Raw genomic sequence first — 19,396 nt, 5'->3', positions numbered from 1 at the left:
GCAGAACGGCATACAGCGCCGCTGCAGCCATGATTAAAAAGGGAAAGACTGAACGCATTGTGAAGGAAAAAAAAGGGCAATGTGTATGAGCGATCTCATTCAATATTATTAGGCAGACAGATTTATCAATAATGGCATCATAATAAACAAAACAAAATCCGTATGAAAAATATAAAAATAAAAAATACTTAGAAAGATTCATATTAAAGAAATACCTGCAATAAAAAATATATATAATACAAAATGTGATACATAACATCTACTATATAATTGTCTAAGGGTCACTTCCATCTGTCCTTCTGTATGTCTGTCTGTCACGGATATTCATTCGCTGATTGGTCTCGCCAGCTGCCTGTTATGGCTGCCGCGACTAATCAGCGACGGGCACAGTCCGGAAGAAAATGGCTCCTCCTTACTCCCCGCAGTCAGTGCCTGTCGCCCGCATACTCCCCTCCAGTCACCGCTAACACAGGGTTAATGCCGGCGGTAACGGACCGCGTTATGCCGCGGGTAACGCACTCCGTTACCGCCACTATTAACCCTGTGTGTCCCCAACTTTTTACTATTGACGCTGCCTATGCGGCATCAATAGTAAAAAATGTAGTGTTAAAAATAATAATAAAAAAAAAAACTGCTATACTCACCCTCCGTAGTCGCTCGCGCCGGCCGCCATCTTCCTTTGCAGGTTCCGGTGGCAAAGATGGTATGGGAGAGGGACCTGCCATGACGTCACGGTCATGTGACCGCGACGTCATCACAGGCCCTGCGCGCCTGCGCGAGAAGGACCTGCCATGACGTCACGGTCATGTGACCGCGACGTCATCACAGGCCCTGCGCGCCTGCGCTAGAAAAACCTGCCATGAAGTCTCGGTCATGTGACCGCGACGTCATCACAGGTCCTGCGCTCATACCAACCCTGGGACTGGAAGCTGCCGTGGACTACAAGGGGCCCTCGGAAAGGTGAGTATATGTTTATTTTTTAACCTGTGACAAACCTGGCTGGGCAATATACTACGTAGCTCTGTGCTGTATACTACTTCGCTGTGCAATATACTACGTGGCTCTGTGCTGTATTCTACGTCACTCGGCAATATACTGCGTGACTGGCCCATATACTACGTGGCTCTGTGCTGTATACTACTTCGCTGTGCAATATACTAATTGGCTCTGTGCTGTATACTACGTCACTGGGCAATATACTATGTCACTGGGCAAGATACTATGTGGCTGCGCAATATACTATGTCACTGGGCAATATACTACGTAACTGGGCAGTATACCGTACGTCTGCTCACAGGGCTCCCCAGTGTACATAGGAATGGCCGAAAATCCACACCAGTAGCGGCAAGGGACCTGAAAAATACAACCACAAAGCATTCAAAAACAAACCACTAAATTCTTAAAATTGCCAAAACAACTTGACAACGCCAGGTGACCCGACAATCACCCCTTATGGCCTCACATAACTGCGATACCTATTAGACCTCCATCTACCAATACGCTTGATAACATCAGTACCCAAACCTCCCGCAGGCGCATCCGTCGCCGCCCCAATGTGAAAAGAATGAGGAGCAAAACGAGAATCATCCAACCCCAACACATTAAGAGCCTTTTTGAAAACCATGTGAAACTGATACCACGAAAGGGAAGAACCATCCTCGTGGCAAAGATCCTTCCCTATTAGGCATAAGCTCCTAAAAACACATCAAACAATTAACCGGACACATTCCCGACCCGGCGACAGAACCTAACACAACCCTCTTACCTCGCCCTTCCTGGTCAGTCTTAGACGCAACCAAAACTCCACTCGCCCCCAGACAAGAATACATCCCGCGTCAAGACTCCCCCCATCACTTTTTTGCTGGGGGACACCAACTCCTCGATTCTCATTTCACCAAAAAATGCAAAAGAAAAAGCAATCTGAACAGACGATATTCAAAATCCGACCCACAACAAGAAACCAACACCTCCCCCAACCTCTCCAACACTGAAAATGACACAGGACGCCTCGAATCCAACTGACAATTATTTCTGCGGAAAACTTTTACAGCCTGTCTCACCAAAAACACCTTGGACAAATCTTGCTGCCCATCGCAATTTGAAACCAAAAGCCAGCGCAACCAAAATATGAGACACTTTCGTCCAAGACCAACCTTCCAAAGCCCCGCGACTCAACCAAGACAACAATGCACCCACTTGTTCATCCGAACCACCTTCACCAGGGCAAAACGCCAACACCCTTTCCCAAGACAACCAAATTGCCTGATAAGCCTCCCAAGTTTTTGGAGCCAGCGATGACTTTATCAACTCCTCCGTATCCCGGATGCCACAAGCCAAAGTTCTGCAGGCCATTCCAAACCGATGGTCTCTGCTTCCGGAGCCAAGGACCGAAAACGCTCGAACTGAAAGCAAGAATGAGAGTCAGCAATTGAATTACGTATTCCAGGCACATGAGACGCCGTTACATGAGAGTTCAAAGCCAAACAGGATATTACCAACTGTCGGAGCACCCGCACCACGAGCGGTGATGCGGTGAGACCATTCACTGCACAGACCACCCCCATATTGTCACAGTTAAAACGAATGCAATTGTCACGAAATTCGTTGTTAGGGTTGGCGGAACGCATGAATATATTTATTAGATGAGATAGGTGCGTTCGCAACCCAGGATCCACCGTGCAAGAAAGACCCTGCTGCTAAGTAAGGTGGTGAAGTAAATTAGTATAAACGAACTCTGTTACTTCACAGAGCCCGTAGTAAAGAGAACGCTGTGCCCTGTTTAGCTCACAGGGAACAGAGCTACTGAGTAGAGCCGACAGTGGTCATGCAGTCCCAACCAAACACGCTGCTCCTCTCCGGGTGAGCTGGAATTTTAATGGCTATTAGCCAGCCCTGAATTCACTCATGAGAAACTCCTCGCCGGAGGTGCCAGCATTCAAGGGGCTTATTTCAGCCAGGTCCCTGACTGCATACACACAAAAACTCCTTGCCCGAGGTGCCAGCATTCTAGGGGAATATTTAAGCCAGGTCCCTGACCACACACACGACCACACAGGCGCTGAGCTCATACATATTTGATACTAGCGCATGGCCGTGCAGTCATGAGAACCTTTTATAGCTGCAGCAACTTCAGGACCTTCCTAGAAGGACCCATGGAAGGCTGCCACAGAACTTGATCAGGTACAGGGCCTGGAGGACCAATGAAAGTTGCTGCAGTACCTGAGCATGTGACCCTAGAGGCCTAGACCTCCACTGAGAGATCTTACCCTGGGCATGCTCAGTGTGTGCAAAGCAGGACTTAGTCCCAGAAAAGCCTGCTCGTCGCAGACCAGTGCAGGGTACAATAGCAGAGCCTAGGGAGGCAGCAGTAATCCTTTTCACAGTATCAGATTCAATGAGACGCTGGGACTGACGTCTCCGCTGAGCAGGCTCCACTGCGGCCGATGCAGAATGGGAGACCGCAGCAGACACGGCTCAAGATTCCCCCTGTGCAGCGGCAGGAACTCGACTCCTAACATTCATGTTTCCACAAATGAACTGCCAACAAAATAGGAAAAATCACCAGTAATGCGATGTTTTGAACCAGATTAGACGAAAACCACTCCACTGCCCTCTAAAATACGCTCCAAAACCACTGCCTCCAGCTGCATCCGTAAACAAATCCAACGAATCATTGTCTACAACCTCCTCCATAAGCAAAGAATGACAGTTATAAGTTTAAAAAAAGGCACTCCAAACCGCCAAATCCTCCTTCAGCTCAGCTGACAAATGGATAAAATGATATGGGGTACGAACGCCAGCCGTAGCCCTTGCCAGTTTCCTTGAAAACACTCTCCCCATCGGCATGACCTGACAGGCAAAACTAAGTTTACCAAGTAAAGATTGAAGATCCCGCAAAGTCAATTTTTTCAAACGCTGAGCCCGGGCCAAATCTTTGCGCAACCCCTCTATCTTCTCCACAGGCAGTCTGAACTCCCACCTAACTGTATCGATAGCAATGCCTAAGAAACTCAAACACGTACTCGGGCTTTCTGTTTTTCCTGGGGCTAAAGGAACACCAAAACGATCAGCCACCCACTCCACAGCCCGCAAAAGCCGACAATAATGATTTGACCCGGAACAACCCATGGGCAAACACCTATCCACAAAGAAACCCCCCTCCCAAAAAACTACCCAAAAATTTAACACTATCAGGATGAACTGGCAGCAACCTAAACGCTGCCTCAATATCTGTTTTGGCCAGAAGGGCCCCTTTTCCAAACTTACAAACCCACGTAATAGCCTCATCAAATGACGCGTAAACCACAGAGCAAAGCTCAGGTGCAATACAGTCGTTGACGGACAACCCACGAGGATAAGACAGATGATGAATCAAACAAAATTTTTCCGCTTCCTTCTTTGGAACTACACCTAGCAGGGAAACAACCAAATCCTCAAATGGAGGGGACACAAAGGAGCCAGACATGCGACCCAAAGTCACGTCCTTCTTCAATTTCTCCAAAACCACCTCCCCGTATAACACTGCTGATCGCAAGTTTTTAAGAACCCGGGGAACAACAAAAGGAGGGGCAGGAATAACAAAACCTTCCTGAAAACCTTGAAACAACAACTCCGTCGCTTCTTTAGCCAGGTATCTATTTAGATAAGGGGCCATCCTTTCCAGCTTCACCAGCGTCTCTCCCATGGGTATCACCGACCCCTGACTTTGACTTAGCTTTTTTGAAGCATTTAGAGGCCCCACGAGAGGAGCCACTGCAGTGGGAACAAAGGTGCTTGAATTTGCAGTTGACCCCGAACTTGCACTGCCCATCATTGTACTGCCAACATAAGCCCGATTTTTGCCCCCCTGATTGACCAGATTGCCCTGACGACCCCGCTGAACTAGACTGGCTACCTTGGCCGGAACCTCCAGCCCCCCCTTGAAAGGAATGACCAAATTTATAAGGCGCCATAACATGTAACCAGAGCCCTATGTCCTTTTGGTCCCATCTAAGAGCCGGACGTATGGCTTTCCTCTGCCGAAATTGCTCATTGTACCTCAGCCAAGCCTGCCCCCCCATATACCCTGTGAGCCTCTCCAATAGAATCCATATAGCAAAAAGGGCCCGAACAATTTTCTGGCGCTCTCTCCCCAATTACGCTCGCTAAAATTGCAAAGGCCTGAAGCCAATTTATGAAAGTTTGAATCAATCGCCACCTACGCTTTTCCTCTTCTTCTTTTTTACTATCCTCTTACTTTCCCTTATCCAGGTTAAAATTCTCCAAAGGGAGTAGCGAAAATATTTCCACATACTCATCCTTTAAAATCTTTTCCCTCACCTCTTTTATAAGATGCGCCCCCAAAGGGCCCTCAAAACAGACGTATACCTCATCGTGAGCCCTATCATCCAAATGAATCCAACACTCTTTTTCCTTCTCCGTCTGCACTGAAACAGAGACCGGTGCAACGGGCCACACCGCCACTTCCCTTGCACCACCAACCCCCCCTTGCGAACCTATCCAAGCTGCCAAATGCCTTTGCTCATTCATACCCCTCTCCAACCTTCCCAACAAATCCCTTACGTTGGCTAACACTGCACCCACTCCAACCCCTTCAACACCAACCGAGACCCCTGCCAAATTGACAGAACCCACATCCCCTTGAAGACCCTTAACAGCTGGAGAGGAGAAAAGCTGTGAAGATAGCAATGACCAAGACGTATACTCACCAGGCTGCGAGGGAGCTGTGATCCCTCCAGCCGGAGTAGCGGGGTCCTGATGCCACTGTCCGGGGAGATCCATACCAGACCCATCCAAGGAAGACTGCCGTTGGGGTCCTTGACTTGAACTCGAGTTTAACTCTTGCGGCACTGCGTCAGCCGTAGATGAATAGGGAGCAGCCTGACGACTGCCGAATATCTGCAGTGCCTGCGATGATGCTGCTGTAGCGCACAGGCCCCCATCAGCCAATGAGGAATCCTCCACTGTATCCATGTTCCCCGGCGCAGGGGAAGACCCCACCGCAGCAGAAAGGGCCAGCCCAGCTCCTCGTCGTCCGGGGCCACCCGCCTCAATTCTTCCCCGCCTGCTAGCTGATGGCACTGAGGCAGGACGCGTGGCAGGGACATCACCGCCACAGCCCCCCGACATGAAAGGCCTCGATTTCTGCCTGGCGTGTGCCGGCTCTGCCCCTACAGTACTGCGGGGCGAAGGCCTAGCAGCCGCCAAAGGACCCCGTCTGCCAATAGGATTTCTCCCAGGCTGGGGCATGCTGGCATCGCGACTTACTGGCGCCCGGCCTGAAGGGTCCCTGGAGGGGCTCCTGCACCTACGGAGAGCCTTGGGAGCCGAATCAGGAGACAGGCGTTCCGGCGGCCTAGTCCACCACAATCGCCTTACTGGTGATGACGATCCTGTGGCCGACCCAGCGCTCCCACCGAGAATGCCCGCCACCTGCTGCTCTAGCAAGCCTGGAGGGTGCGATGCTGCTGCAGCCCTCAGGCTCTCCAGGATCCGGTCGACAGTAGACATGGTACGTGTCACACTCGTTGCCCAGAGAGCGGGAACTGGATAGGCAACACCCCCAACATGTTATAACTCCTGTCTCCACACTAAGCCCCCACCTATTAGCCCTAACCCCTCCCTCCATCCCATTGTCATGATGTCCTCCTCTTAAGCCGTGGGGGGAGGGGCGGCTCAGCTCCGGCCATTACTAGTTGACTTTCTTCGGGAAATCTTTTATAGTTCTGTTTGAAAATTCTTGTGTTAGGAAGCCAGATTGACGTTGTCTTCACTTGTGCCTGGATACAAATGCTTTGCAGTGGTAAAAAGGACTTCTGAAATGCAACCTTATCCCATCGTATAAGTAGTGAGAATAAATCACATTAATAATTTTTCTGTTTCGTCGCTACCCTTCCCCCTGCTCCCTCTTTATTAATATGCTGCATCTGGTGGGGCTATGTAAAACACATTCGTGTTATCTGAGCCACTCACATATGCAAAGGCCAGATAATTCAGAATTAAAAATGGAATAATTTTTAACCTCCTGTCATCCACAGCGAGTGCAGGAGACAAGAGATGTCACTGAACGTAATGTTTTGTGTGATTAGATCGATTATAAGGTCTGTGTCAGAGGCAAGTTGATGAATATGATATTATTCATACTCGCCCTGAGAGAGGAAACCTGGTATAACCTGGTATAACCCCTGATATCTGCTCTCCTTGGTCAGGGACGATGTGTGTCATGAAGAGATTTCTAAGAGTAAATCCGGTCACTTGTTAAAGGTGAAGTAGGAATTCCTACCATATTTTTAATAAAGTACATATTACTAGATAAGTTGTGCATAACATATTTGGGAACCTATGACTCTTCCTCAACATGTTGGATTTTCAGTGGCCAATCCTTTTGTTATCTGGAAGATAAGCCACCACCAGAATAGTTTAGCCGCAGCTCTGCCATAGAGAACACAGGAGTGATACTAAACTGAGTGTTCCAGGGTATGTTCTGACGATGTGTCTCAGTAGTTCTCCTCATGTCTGGAGCAAGCCAGAGGAGGGGCCTCCCTTAGCGTGGAAGCTCACCAAGCAAGGCCCAGGCTTCTCGGCCTACACTGGGAGAAAGTTCCTAGACTCCTTCTAATGGGAATACACATCGCAGAGTGATCATTAAGCAATGTAAACCAACAAGCCAATGCTCCAATGTCTCCAAGAAGGAAGAATGCAGAGTTAAGGGTCACATTGCGTTAGGGCAATCCGTTTAGCGCTAGCGCTAGCGGATTGCGCTAACGCAATGTTTTTAAGGGGCCGCATTTCGGGGTTGTGTTAACGTCCCCGCTCTCGCAGATCCCCGTCCGAGGCGCGCTGCAAAAGACCGGCACATCGCTAGCGCGTGCCGAAAAGGACACGCGCTAGCAATGCGCTGGTTACATTGCGGGCTATGGGAGCGCTAACGGCACGTTGAATGGCGTTAATTTCGCCGTGCAACGCTGTCCGTTAGCACTCACACTAAAACGCAATGTGACCCTAGCCTAAATGTGAGTAAAGTTATGGAAGGAACACCAGCTCCTGTAACAACAAGGAAACCTGAAGTGAAAGTGTCAGTAAGTAAAGAAATGCAGCAAAGCCCAAGGTCCAGTAATTCCCCAAAGGAATTTTCTGTCAGAAAACGGACCCAGCCTGGTACACAGAAGATGAAGCAGATGCAATTACCAGCCTCAGGTGTGAAGCTCACTCCAACACACAGGCAGAGAAGGACAACTCTGGAGAGGCAGACATGGCAGGAAAACCTGCAGCAGCGAGACATGGTGGCTGATACGGCGTGCTCAGGATGCAGAAGGTCGCAGGTGGGTGGCAGCAGTTAAAGTGCTGTTGAGCCCAGAGCCAGTGGTGAAACCATAAAATCATCTGTGGTAAAACCAAAGGAGACTTCTGCATTCAAAAACCCAAAGCCATTGTCCAAGCCAAAACCTGGGAAGGAGACGTCACGTGCACCAGAGCTGCAGCTGGTTGAGGAGATACCTGCCCTGGTGAAGAAGATGGGTGAGTTACAGCAGCACCAACAAATGCTGCAAATGGAGGCTGATTTGATATATAAACTAAAGGCTGCTAATCCTGACAGTAAACCTGTGTGTGACCAGAGACTTTACTCACTGGGTGTGGAGTTGGCCGATGTGGTCAGAGACATAGACTGTATCCTGGAGAGGATGGGGCCCCTGGCAGAGACCTACAGAAACCAGGAACGGTTCACATCTCACAATCCGGATTTTGTTGTAGAGTCCATGGCATCTGATGCAGAGTTAGGGTCAGAGACCGTACAGGATGAACTTCAGAAGCAGCAGACACGACTTGTGTTACAAGCTGCAGGCTTCTGTTTCCAGGAGAGAAAAATACTGTAGCAGCAACAGAATATAGCAGAGCCTGAGCAGCAACATGCACCTCAGATTCATGCAGAAGAGGTACTACAAGTCCCAGAATGCTCAACACAAGTGCAGGACAATGCATTTGTGACTGTGTGTATTGATGGTGCAATGAGAGCCCTAATGCTGACTCACAAACTGGGGATAACCACCCTGTATCCATGGGGTTGGAGAAGGCTCACAGTCTGTAGTGGATGTCACATTTCATGATGATAATGATATTATTGTTGATACCAATGTGTAGGATAATGTATGTGATTTTCCCCCCTTTAATATCTAATTTACAAGAGGTGACTGGTCCCCCTGCAGCAGACCCTCACCCCATCAGTCATCCCAGTGTGACCCGGCAGTTTCTTCCAGTAATGGCTGGAGCTGTGGCGCTCCGTCCTTCACTTCCGGTGCCAACTATACCAGCCAGGTGTTCAAAAGAAGAAATGTGTGATTTTAGCACAGATGTGCCAAGGAGGATCTCCCAGACAAGAGGTTTGTGGTCAGGGAGCTTCTGTACCGCCAGATGGGGTTTGCGCCAGTCAGCATCTTGGCAGTGATTAATCCTCCAGACAGGCAGGGCTATGATGTCAGCTTTAAGCTCATGCCTGATCTGGACAGATTCTGGGCCAATTTCCCTAAGTTCAAAGCCATGGATGGTTGGAACAAATTTATCTTTGTTTCCATTTCCAGGCCAGATACAGTTATTGTAAATATCATATTTTGGAATGAGGCTGTTTCCGCAGGGCATTTTGGTGTGGCTCCGGAGACATTGTGACCTTGTCTCTGATCTCACCAAGAATCGAGATGATGGTGGTATCTGGACGGAAGGATGGAAAATCCTGGTCAAGCTGCGGCAGAGTAACAACATCACTGCCCACTTACCCAACTCCTTCTTTATTGGAAGGTAGAAGGGCATTTGCTTCTATTCTGGGCAGCCTCGTAAGTACTTTAAATGTGGCAAAGCAGGTCATCTGGCAAATTCCTGTACTGTGGTCAAGTGCAGCCTGTGAGGGGAAGTAGGCCATGTAGCTGCAGACTGTCAAAATATAAGGTGCAACCTGTGTGAGAAGATTGGCCACCCTTACAAGGACTGTCAAGATGCCTGGCATAACATCTGCAGGGACTGTCCTGATGAGGATTTGGTGGTAGAGGCAGAGGCTCAGAAAGAGAAGCAATTAATGGCAGGGGAGATACTCATTCACTAGGTCAGAAATCCACCAGGAGTCAGACCATGTAACACCAGAGCAGCAGGGGCATAGGGGAGTATGGAGGTCTTCCCCCAAAGGCCAGGAGCCACAGGAAGCCTGTGCATCTGTTTCTCCATTACTACTTGTGATGCAGTGACCCCTGTTACAGCTAGGAGGTGCTGTAGGTGCTCCTCGGGATGCATATGGAGGCATATCTGTGATTATGATGGCCAGTATGTGTCGCAGAGGGAGTCTGTGCTATAAGTCGGTAATGTTGTTGTTCTGGGACCTGTAGTCCCACAAGTGTTTGTATAGTTTGTAAAGGGAGGCTTGCATGGTTGCCTAGAGAGCTGCGCGGGTCTGGCTAACCACACACACTTCCCACCTATGGGAGTGTTTATAGGTACATTATGTGACCATGTTGTGGTCACATGGTCTCTGTAGTAGAGAGTGTATATCTCTGTAATGGAGCGTGTATAGATCCTAGATGGCTTGTGTGTTGGGAGGTCTTGTGTGTGGACTGGATCCCTGAATAGCACACAGAGGCCGTGGATCTGAAGACTTGTGTGTTGTGAGATCCTGGGAGTAGGATCGGATCCCTGAATAGCGCACTGAGTGACTTGTGTGTTGGATGGTCCCAGGTGAGGATGGATGTCCTGAACAGCACACGCAGTTGCCTGTGTGTTGGATGGTCCCAGGTGGGGACGGACGTCCTGAAGAGCGCACGGAAAGGCTGAATGTATGCAGAGTCTGCAACAGCACTGCATTGGGGGGGGGAGCTACAGCCTGTCTGAGGATCTGGATTGTCAGGTGGCCTAGTGAGCAAGGCATTGTCTGGGATGGTGATCCCAGTTCGGCAGCTTCCCTGGGAACAAGGACTGATGAGGAGTCAGCATGTGGCGCAAGAGCTCCAGAAAGGTAACCCAGATTATGGGGAACTGTGTGCACTGACAGGGGGTCAGTTAATGAACTGTGCGGTCACCCATGGTAACTGGACGGAGTAAGGTCCAGCATGTTTAGAGACTGCTATTAATGTCATCTGTTGGTGCCTATTGTGTTCTATGAAGTATATAATGAACTGTGCATAACCCGGTTTATGACTGCATAATAAACCACATGGACTGTTTTTATGAGAAAAACATGCCTGTGTGACTGAATCCCGTTGCTAAGCAAGTGTCCCCCAACACATGCAGTAAGCGCTATCTCACATACTTGATAATGGTAACATCAAGCAGACCAAAAGGAAAAAGAACACGTCCTCCCGTAAACCCGAGCAAATGATATGACCGTGACCAAAATGCCAGGAATAAATTCGACAGCGGTGTTGGTGTGATGGTCGTGTCTAACAGATATGAAGTTCTGTCTGAATCAGATGGAAATTGTGAACAAGAACTGAAAAGATTAGAAGCAGAATGTGACAGGGATATAGAAGACGATCCGACTACAAAGCGGAAGCCCTTACCCATAGACACTAATGTAGTATAAGATATGTTGACCTGTGGTGGACAGAATAATTCTGAATTATGATGATTGGTTCTACCTCTTATGTGTTATTATGGTGGCATTTTCTTTAAAAATTACATCAACTAATGTGAACAGCATTAAGGTGAGGAGAACGAGATACGCTTTACATGACCATCTTAGATACCTGGATGCAGATGTTTTCTTCTAACAGAAAACACAAATTACATCTTTGGGGCTTATGAGAGAGGCTGAAAGGGAATGGAGGTCTGGTCCATCATTCTGGTCACTGGATGTAGAGCCTTACGCTGAGGTGGCTGACCTATTTAACACATTCAAAGTGACTGTGTGAGGTGGTTATAGGAAGGTGTCTGGTCCTAGATGTCAGTTCATGGTAGATGGCGCCGGCTTATTAATATCTATGAGCCACAGACAGTGACTGACAGGATCCAGGTGTTCAATAATGTCAAGCCGTATCTCTTCACCTCTCTCCCGGTGGTAATGGTGGGTGACTTTAATTTCATAATGACGTCTGGTGACAGTTCCTCAGGCAGGACAGTGACCAGGGATGGCAAAGTCTTAAATAGCATCATTTTGCAAGCCGGACTGACTGAAGGTTTCACACAGGGAGGTCGGAAGCCAAAATTCACTTATTCATGTTCAACAGAAGCAGTAGGATAGATTTGGCTTTTGTGAGTCCTACTGAAGCTGTCAGTGCCATTAGTGAGAAGGTCATTGCATACTCTGACCACCTTTCTTTATGTTTCTGCCTGGAGACCACTAACCGTCCTTACACAGGTAGAGGGTTGTGGAAGCTAAATTCCAGGCTCCTGGATGACATGCATGTTCGGAGTTGTGTCCACTTCCTTCTTCAAGGTCATCTACAGAGAGTGGAATTTTATGACAACATGGCTGACTGGTGGGAGGATGTCAAGAATGATATCAGATCCCTCTTGAAGAGACTGTCAGTTAATAGTATGGCCAGTACCTAAGACTGCATAAGGAATTGGAGTCACTCTATCTGGTGGGCAAGGATGACAGAGAGAGGATTAACCAGCTGAAATCTGAGATAAGGCAGTATCTGTACAGCAGGTATACCTCCCTGGTTCTTGAATGGGAATATGGAACCTTAGGTGCACCTGATCACTTTGAGAATTGCGGGAGCGGGTGGCCAATAAATTGGTAATGGGTCTCATCGACTCCCAGGGTGTATTGCAGGAATCTCAGGAGGGCATCCTGGGAGTCGTGAAATCCTATTATACTGACTTGTTTCAGAGGAAAGTTTTAGATAATTGATGACTACATTCTTGAAGGCAACTCCAATGCCTGATGCTAATGATCTGGACTTTTCTCCATTGACAGCAGAATTGACAGTAGAGGAAGTTAAGGAGGCCATTGATAAGTTACATTTGAAGAAGGCACCAGGTCCAGATGGTATAACAGCAGAATTCTATAAGAAATTCAGAGACCTCCTGGCACCAATTCTTGTGGATGTTTACAGAAATTGTCTAGAAAATCACCTGATGCCTCTATCCATGAGAGTGTCTTCGTTAATTCTATTCTCTGAAGGTAAAGAGCTTAGTGACATCAAGAACTCGAAGCCAATTGCCCTCTTGAATGTCGACAGGAAGATAGGTTGGTGTTTCTGTCCCTGACACTCATGGCAGGCTCTCAATTGGCACAGTAAAAGGGTGGAACATCTCTGGAGCAGTCATCTAGGTACGAGAGATGCTAGAGAGATGTAAAGCTCTGAGGTGTGGGAGATATGTTGTGAGTCTGGACCAGGCTAATGCCTTTGACAGAGTAGATCATGATTATCTGTGGGTCACTTTGCCAAAGTACCGTATTCCGGGGCAAATTGTGGATTGGCTAAAGACTTTGTATAGGAAGGCGGTGAGCTTTCCTCTGATTAATGGTTGGCAGTGTGATACTTTTGGAGTTGATGAATTTAGCAGGAAAAAAGAAAGAAACCAGAACGTATCGTTCCTAATCACGTCTGACCACTTTTAACTAACAACCCAGCATACCCAGCCACTAGACTCTAAAACTTAACATTTAATATGTATACCTCTAAAATTATGTGTACTTTAAAAACAATTTGGTGCTCATGTTTAACCGTGCACTAGACAAGAAAAATGGCATGATCTCACCCAATTGCTGTCTCTCTTCTTGTTATAGATTCTCGTGCTTATTGAGAGCACGGCGTGGGACGGAGACCAATAAACCTTTTCCAATGGGGGGGAGAAAAAAGATATAGGTAGGGGGGAGAAGGGTTTGAAGCTATCTTCCCTGTCGTGCCCCGTGTATAAGACTCCCGCCCTAACAAGGGCAGTCCCCAAGTTTGAGCCTACTTAGTGAAGCCCTTTAGTTAGTATAACCACCCTGGATGATATGTCCTCTTTCTCTTCCCAACGCGTTTCCCTCCCCGTTACGGGGGTTCATCAGGGGAATAAAATGTCCAGGTCAAATGTCCAGGTTAGTGGAGGTATTCTGCAGTGGCAGACATAACCTCATTCAGCGGCGTCCTCCATGTGAGGATAAGGCAGTCCCTTTTTTTTTTTTCTCCCCCCATTGGAAAAGGTTTACATAGTAACATAGTAACATAGTTAGTAAGGCCGAAAAAAGACATTTGTCCATCCAGTTCAGCCTATATTCCATATATTCTATATTTATTGGTCTCCGTCCCACGCCGTGCTCTCAATAAGCACAAGAATCTATAACAAGAAGAGAGACAGCAATTGGGTGAGATCATGCCATTTTTCTTGTCTAGTGCACGGTTAAACATGAGCACCAAATTGTTTTTAAAGTACACATAATTTTAGAGGTATACATAATAAATGTTAAGTTTTAGAGTCTAGTGGCTGGCTACTTTTGGAGTTGAGGCAGAGGTGAGGCAGGGCTGCCCGCTGAGTCCGCTCCTGCATGTTTTTGATATAGACCATTTTTTTAGGTCACTGCAGGAGTGTGACCTTCAGGGGGTGCCAGTCCCACACTGCTTGCCTCTAAATGTTGTCGCCTACGCGGATGATGTGACCTTGGTGATATCTAATCCTCATGAGATGCAAATGTTATCGGCGGCTACCAGAAGTTACTCTGAGGCCTCTGGGTCTCTGGTCAACCTTGAGAATTGTCAAGCTCTGTGAACATTGGATTCTGATCCAGGCTTTGATCTACAGCAGTTTGCCAAAGCCTTTACCCATATTAAAATTCTAGGGGTTAAATTCAGGAGGGAAGAAAACTTGGAAACCGGAAATTCAAAGGTTCAGCGATGGAAGAACTGGAGACTGACCTACAGAGAAAGTCACTATCACTTTCCTGGTTCCTATCTTAATTTTGGTAACCTGGACTCTAGTTCTCTGTGGGTAAATAGTACCAGGGATTGGATATTGCCTTTTGCAGAGTCTTGGATGTGAGTTGGCAGTCTCAAGAGGAGGAGATAGACAGGTGACTATCTCCCCCAATATCTGGAGTACAGTCTCCGGTGCCTGAAGAAATGGGGAGCAGAGAAGTGTTTTATTGAGAATAAGAACATGAAGGACCTGAAAGTCAGGATATGCCGGACTTTCTATTGTATACAGCCTGCACTGAGAGACTGCACAACTGTCACCTTGCCTGAAAATCTAAGGTTTCTCAATCCAGCGAGGCTCCTAGCTAAGTTTTTTTTTACATCGCCTGGCTGTCATTACCCAGATATCATCTATGGTGTACCATCTACTGTAAGTAGCATAAACCAGGGGACCTTGTATCTGAGTATAACAGTCATAAAATACTATCACTGGCATACGAGAACCCGAGTCTCCATCAGTCATGAACCCTTCCATCATATGACGGCAGTGAACCTGATCATGCCAGAACTAAGGTGTATAAAATGTCTAATAAAAACTTATGGAGGAATATACATGTGGATTAATGTGGATTAATGTTACCGTATATACTCGAGTATAAGCCGACCCGAGTATAAGCCGACCCCCCTAATTTTGCCACAAAAAACTGGGAAAACTTATTGACTCGAGTATAAGCCTAGGGTGGAAATGCAGCATTTACCGGTGAATTTCAAAAATAAAAATAGATCATTCTTGCCCCATAGCTGTGCCATATAGTGCTCTGCACCGTTCATATTTCCCCATAGCTGTGCCATATAGTGTTCTGCACCGTTCATATTTCCCCATAGCTGTGCCATATAGTGCTCTGCACCGTTCATTTTGCCCCATAGCTCTGCCATATAGTGCTCTGCACCGTTCATATTTCCCCATAGCTGTACCATATAGTGCTCTGCACCGTTCATATTGCCCCAGAGCTCTGCCATATAGTGCTCTGCATCGTTCATATTGCCCCATAGCTGTGCCATATAGTGCTCTGCACCGTTCATATTTCCCCATAGCTGTGCCATATAGTGCTCTGCACCGTTCATATTTCCCCATAGCTGTGCCATATAGTGCTCTGCACCGTTCATATTGCCCCATAGCTCTGCCATATAGTGCTCTGCATCGTTCATATTGCCCCATAGCTGTGCCATATAGTGCTCTGCACCGTTCATATTTCCCCATAGCTGTGCCCCATACAGTGCTCTGCAATGTTCATTATTTCCCCATAGATGCTCCACATAAATCTGTGCCATTGCTGCTGCTGCAATAAAAAAAAAAAAAACGCCATACTCACCTTTCTTGCTTGCAGCTCCCAGGGTCCGGTCCCGGCGTCTCTCCGCACTGACAGATCAGGCAGAGGGCGCCGCGCACACTATATGCGTCATCGCGCCCTCTGACCTGCACAGTCAGAGCGGATAGACGCCGGGAAGATGGCGCGGCGCCCGGCGGCTAGAACGTGGACAGGTGAATAAGATACCTGCTCCCGGTGTCCGGCTCCTTCTCCCGTACAGCTGTCTTCGGTGCCGCAGCTTCTTCCTCTATCAGCGGTCACCGGCACCGCTGATTAGAGAAATTAATAGGCGGCTCCACCCCTATGGGAGGTGGAGCCGCTTATTCATTTCTCTAATCAGCGGTCCCACGTGACCGCTGAACAGTGGAAGAACTGCAGCACCGAAGACCGTGGGACAGGCGGGGAGCGCCAGGATCGCTGGAAGCAGGTAAGTATGCCTCAGCGCCCTCACCCCCTCACCCGCCGACCCTGCCACCCACCTTGACTCGAGTATAAGCCGAGAGGGGCACTTTCAGCCCCAAAATTTGGGCTGAAAATCTCGGCTTATACTCGAGTATATACGGTAATTTACCATTTGAGTTTTCTATTATTATTTTATTAATTTTTATTTTCTCCCTCTTTCCAAAGCGATGGACTTGAGCTAATTGTATTGTAACATTGTATTTTATTGGACTTGTATTGCTTTTGTTGAATGATTAATGTTTTGACATTTATGGTCGTACAGTAATATATACTGTTGGTTTGTTACTAATAAAAAATTTGCCTCTATGTACAAGAATAACATTACTATAATACTGCTCATATGTACAAGAATATATTTACTATAATACTGCTTAGATCTACAAGAATATAACTACTATAATACTGCTTATATGTACAACAATATAACTACTATAATACTGTCCCATATACAAGAATATAACTACTATAATACTGCCCCTATGTACAAGAATATAACTACTATAATACTGTCCCCTATGTACAAGAATATAACTACTATAATACTGTCTCCTATACAAGAATATAACTACTATAATACTGCCCCTATATACAAGAATAATACTGCTCATATGTACAAGAATATATTTACTATAATACTGCTTAGATCTACAAGAATATAACTACTATAATATTGACCCCTATGTACAAGAATATAACTACTATAATACTGCTCCTATGTACAATAATATAATTACTATAATACTGCTTATATGTACAAGAATATAACTACTATAGTACTGCTCCTATGTACAAGAATATAACTTCTATAATACTGCTTATATGTACAAGAATATAACTACTATATTACTGTCCCCTATACAAGAATATAACTACTATAGTACTGCTCCTATGTACAAGAAAATAACTACTATAATACTGCTCCTATGTACAAGAATATAACTACTATAATATTGCCCCCTATGTACAAGAATATAACTACTATAATACTGCCCCTGTGTACAAGAATATAACTACTATAATACTTCTATTTGCAAGAATATAACTACTATAAAACTTCCCCTATGTACAAGAATATAACTACTAAAATACTGCTCCTATGTACAATAATATAACTACTATAATACTGCTGCTATTTCCAAGAATATAACTACTATAATACTGCCCCATGTACAAGACTATAACTACTATAATACTGCTCATATGTAGAAAAATATAACTACTATAATACTACCTCCTATGTACAAGACTATAACTACTATAATACAGCCCCATGTACAAGAATATAGCTACTATAATACTGCTCCTATGTACAATAATATAACTACTATAATACTGCTCCTATGTACAAGTATATAACTACTATAATACTGCTCCTATTTGCAAGAATATAACTACTATATTACTACCTCCTATGAACAAGAATATAACTACTATAATACTGCCCATAATTACAAGAATATAGCTACTATAATACTACCCCTATGTACAAGAATATAACTACTATAGTACTGCTCCTATGTACAAGAATATAACTACTATAATACTGCTCCTATTTGCAAGAATATAACTACTATATTACTACCTCCTATGAACAAGAATATAACTACTATAATACTGCCCCCCTATGTTACAAGAATATAATTACTATAATACTGTCCCCTATATACAAGAATATATCTACTATAATACTGCCCCTATGTACAAGAATATAACTACTATAATACTGCTCCTATGTACAAGAATATAACTACTATAATACTGCTCCTATTTGCAAGAATATAACTACTATATTACTACCTCCTATGAACAAGAATATAACTACTATAATACTGCCCCCCTATGTTACAAGAATATAATTACTATAATACTGCTCCTACGTTCAAGAATATAATTACTTTAATAATGCTCCTATGTACTGGAATATAATTACTATAATACTGCCCCTATGTAAAAGAATGTATTGCCCCATATATAAAGTATATATAAGAATATAATTACTATAAGGCCGGAGTCACACTAAATGTATGGAAAATCGGTCCGAGTCTCCCTGCCAAGAGTCGCATGAGTGTTCTCAGTATGGTCATCCTTGTGTAATGCATTTGCAACGTGATGATGCGATTTTCTCCCACCCTTGTATCCGTATGGTATCCGTATGACATGCGTATGGATTACATCTCTCACTGGTTTTCTCCATTTGAATAAATTGCTCAATGGGCTGAAAAGGGGAAAATGTGTGCATATTTGTCGCAAGCTAGATGGATGGTCCGTGTGGCGTCCGAGTTTTTCTCGCACCCATAGGCTTGCATTGGCGAGTTTTGGGCGATATACGTGTACAATTGCAGCACGCTGCGATTTTACATGCATGTTGAATACGCCTGAGAAAAAAATACGGTGATATGAGCTGCCCCATAGGTTAAGACTGGTCCGAGTGCTATGCGATGTTTTCTCACATAGCACTTGGCCGTATTCTACGGTAGTGTGACTCCAGCCTAATACTTCTCCTATGTACATGAATATAACAAAATGTTGTGGAATGTATAGATTGTTTTCTTTCTCTTCATGCTGTTGTATGATCTTCATATGCTATCTACGCTAATAATATTTCTTGCCATATTATTGATATATTAACACATAAATTATGTAATGTAATTGTAACAGTTCAGGTTTGTTAAGGGTCTTGTAGACCTTTAAAACCTTCACAGGAAAGAGAGAGGGTCCCTAAGTGTAGATTTATTGGCATGATAG

At 45.8% G+C, this 19,396-nt stretch overlaps 1 protein-coding gene across 1 annotated transcript in view; it reads left to right on the top strand.

Moving 5' to 3' along the window:
- Positions 1-19,396, top strand: part of LOC138664158 (heparan sulfate glucosamine 3-O-sulfotransferase 3A1-like) — a 174,133-nt gene that overhangs the window by 129,820 nt on the left and 24,917 nt on the right. The window lies entirely within an intron of this gene.

Source organism: Ranitomeya imitator, chromosome 2 (assembly GCF_032444005.1).
Source record: "Ranitomeya imitator isolate aRanImi1 chromosome 2, aRanImi1.pri, whole genome shotgun sequence".
Classification (NCBI taxonomy): domain Eukaryota; kingdom Metazoa; phylum Chordata; class Amphibia; order Anura; family Dendrobatidae; genus Ranitomeya; species Ranitomeya imitator.
The sequence above is the reverse complement of the archived record's forward strand: the minus strand, read 5'-3'. Positions and strand labels throughout refer to the sequence as shown.